This window comes from Marmota marmota, unplaced genomic scaffold (genome assembly GCF_001458135.2).
Source record: "Marmota marmota marmota unplaced genomic scaffold, marMar, whole genome shotgun sequence".
NCBI classification, from domain to species: Eukaryota; Metazoa; Chordata; class Mammalia; order Rodentia; family Sciuridae; genus Marmota; species Marmota marmota.
Window position 1 is genome coordinate 20,469,712 of NW_026000057.1, and position 3,111 is coordinate 20,472,822.

At 46.5% G+C, this 3,111-nt stretch overlaps 1 protein-coding gene across 1 annotated transcript in view; it reads left to right on the plus strand.

The window, feature by feature from the left end:
• The first annotated feature begins 2,743 nt into the window (after positions 1–2,743).
• The window catches only part of Herc3 (HECT and RLD domain containing E3 ubiquitin protein ligase 3), a 135,713-nt gene continuing 135,345 nt past the window's right edge, over positions 2,744–3,111 (plus strand). Inside the window, exon 1 of the mRNA XM_048813856.1 lies at positions 2,744–2,892. The gene's annotated coding sequence lies outside the window, so the exon portion shown is untranslated. The remainder of the gene's footprint in view (positions 2,893–3,111) is intronic.

Below are 3,111 nucleotides of genomic sequence, written 5' to 3' on the forward strand. Positions count from 1 at the left end.
CTATTTAAGAATTTTAAAATTTGAGGTGGAGTCTCTGCTAAATTGTCTGTGCTGGTCTTCAATTTGTGATCCTCCTGCCTCAATATACTGAGTAGCTGGGAATACAGGTGTGTGTCATCATACCTTGTAAATGTCTTTTTTTTTTTCATAAAATTTATCATGGTTAACAACTACATACTTCTTGATGAAATTAGTAGGCTAATGTTAGCCTTCCCCAACTCCTTAATGGCAATAGGGACTGTGTGCCCTTTTGTTCACCAATGTATCTACAAGGAGGGATTTTAGAGTAGATGCTCAACATGTATACAGTATGTATACATGGCAAGGGACTGGGGAAATAGTTCAGTTGGTAGAGCATTGCCTTGCATGCACAAGGCCCTGGGTTCGATCCCCAGCAACACACACACACACACACACACCATCAGAAAACACATGGAAAGGGCTAGGTTTGCAGCTCAGTGGTAGAGTGCTGCCTAGTACATGTGAGGCATTGGGTTTCATTCTCAGCACCACATATGAAATAAGTAAAAAGTAAAATAAAGGTATTGTGTCCATCTACAACTAAAAAAAAATTAAAAAGAAAATACATGGCAAGTCAGCAAGAAATGTATGGAAGATGGATCTATTGAAATGGAAAGAAAAATAAATCATGCCCTCTTCAAACCAGTTTAAATATATGCTATTAAAACCATTGTTGGTGCTGGGCCCATTTAAAACCATTTTGGTAAAGGGAGCGGGACTTGCTTACTGAGAAAATTGCCCTATTACAATGGTTCAAGTAGAAAAGAAAACGAGCCAGGTCCAGTGGTGCATACTGTAATACAGCTAGTGAAGGCAGGAATTTAATTTAGTGAGACCCTGTCTCAAAAAAAAAAAAAAAAAAAAAAAAATAAAAGGATTGAGGATGTAGCTTGGTGGTAAAGCGCCTCTGGGTTAAATCCCTAGTAACAAAATATAAAATAAGTATTCATGTATCTACNAAAAAAAAAAAAAAAAAAAAAAAAAAAGCCCGGGTGATTTTCAGCAGTAGGGTTCAATCCCCAATATCAAAAGCTGTGGTATTGTCACCATTCTATGTGAGTATGTTCCCAGGGTTCCAGCAGACTGTTAGGTAAGAAAGCTTACAGTACCTGAGTGTTATTTAGACATCACTCCTACCCCATACCCAGGGTCTAATCTTTGATAACCAGCCTTTTTTGGGGGGGATACTGGGGATTGAACCCAGGAAGGCTTAACCGCTGAGCCACATTCCCAGTGGATTTTATTTTTTTATTTTGAGACAGGTTCTTGCTAAGTTGTTTAGAGACTTGCTAAATTCTTGAGGCTGACCCAATTGTAATAGACTGATCTTTTGTGGAACTTCCACACATCTGGAGCATAAGTGAAGTCTATTGTTCTTTTCCCTGGGGTTTCTAAACATGGCCAATGTAAAATCAAATTTCAAAGGTTTGCATTCTTTTCTTTCTTAATAATTTTTAGTTGTAGATGGAACCAATAGCCTTATTTATTTATGTTTATGTGGTGCTGAGAATCGAACCCAGTGGCTCACACATGTGAGCTACCCCTCCCCACCAGCTGCATTATTTTCTGAGATGATTTTAGCGACCTGATAATTGAGATGCTACTTTTTTTAAAATCTTTCTTGTCTCAGGGGTATTTGACAGTTTGCCTTATTTCCTTGAGGATTCACTTGAAGCCAACATTGTCTCATCATCAGGATACACCACTCCTCAAAACTTTTTTCTGCTTGGTCAATCTATTAGGTTCTCAGACCAGGTGATTGCAAACCTGAGGTGATTTAAGAGTCCTTGGTCCTTGAATTTTCCTGGTTCAAATGCCAGGGTATAAAAATTCTTCCACTAGGAAAGTCATCCCTTTGGGTTAAAGCAGTAATTTCTCAGTGTTCTGCATTTCATTCTCAGTGTTCTGCATTTCACATTTAAGAAGGGCTGACACATGAAGTCACCTCTGAGAATGTTTTCTTCAAAAGATTATCTGTGGATCAGATAAGGGCCAGGGAGAGTCTGAAAGCACTTGTGACCTTGGGAGGAGGAGGAATCTCTGAGATACAGTGCCGGAGAAAGTGAAGAACGGCAAACTTCCGTTACTGAGTTTTAGGACACAGGGTATCTTTCAAATGACGATTTATGCTCAGGGACTCTGCTTTTCATGCTCTTTCAAGCTCTCTTTTCTTCTGCAGCACAGCTCTCCTCTCCGATTTTCAACTCTCCAGAAGGGCGCTGGCAGCACTCTCCGCTGCAGCGGACCTCCTTCCCGCCTCTCTCACTGCGCAGCCCCAGATCCCACACGTTTCGGCTCTGCGCTTCCCGTGGTCCTCTGAAGACAAGTAAAACAGAATACTGCACTCACCCTCATTTATCACGCTCTAGCTTTTTTTCACCCTGCTCCCAAGGCTTTCGGTTATCTCTGCAAAAACAAGAACCAGAACCTGAACCTAAATGAACCAACCGGCTGTCAGTTCTTTCGCCTCCCTGCCAGTGAAAAACAGTCTTATTCCTGCTGAACGCTCTGTGTCTTGGAATCTGATCTCAGCTCACAAGCCCGCGGTGCTGTCCCTAGCTGGGTCGGCGGGTCCTGTCACCTCCGGCCGCCCGCGCCTCCTTCTCCGGCCTGGGCCTCTCCCCGCCTCCCGCCCGCGGCTCGCGTCGCCCCGCCCCAAGCCCGCGCTACCGCGACCATTATTGGTGCGCGTTCAGCCCAGAAGAACGTCCATTGGCCAGGTGCGAAGTCGTTCACCCAGCGCATTCCGCCGCCCGCAGGCTTGCGGGGAAACTTCCTTATTATTGTGACGCCGAAAACCGAGAAAGCCCGAGCCCTGCCAGAGGGGCTGTGACAGTCGGAATCCCGAGCTGCGGTTCGGCAGCTGCCGAGGTGCGCGGGGCGGGGGCCGGGGTTCTAGGGAGGAGGGCATCGTAGAGCTGCAGCCGTGCGGCCGCCGCATCTCGCCCGGCTCGGCTGTCGGCGCGCGGATCCCAGAGGGGCGGCTGCCGCTCTTCCCGCGGCTCCGGCGGCGCGGGCGGCTGCAGGACACCTAGCGTGACGATTTGAGACCCGGGCGCGGGTGGCGGGCCTGGGCGGGCCGCCTCCCTG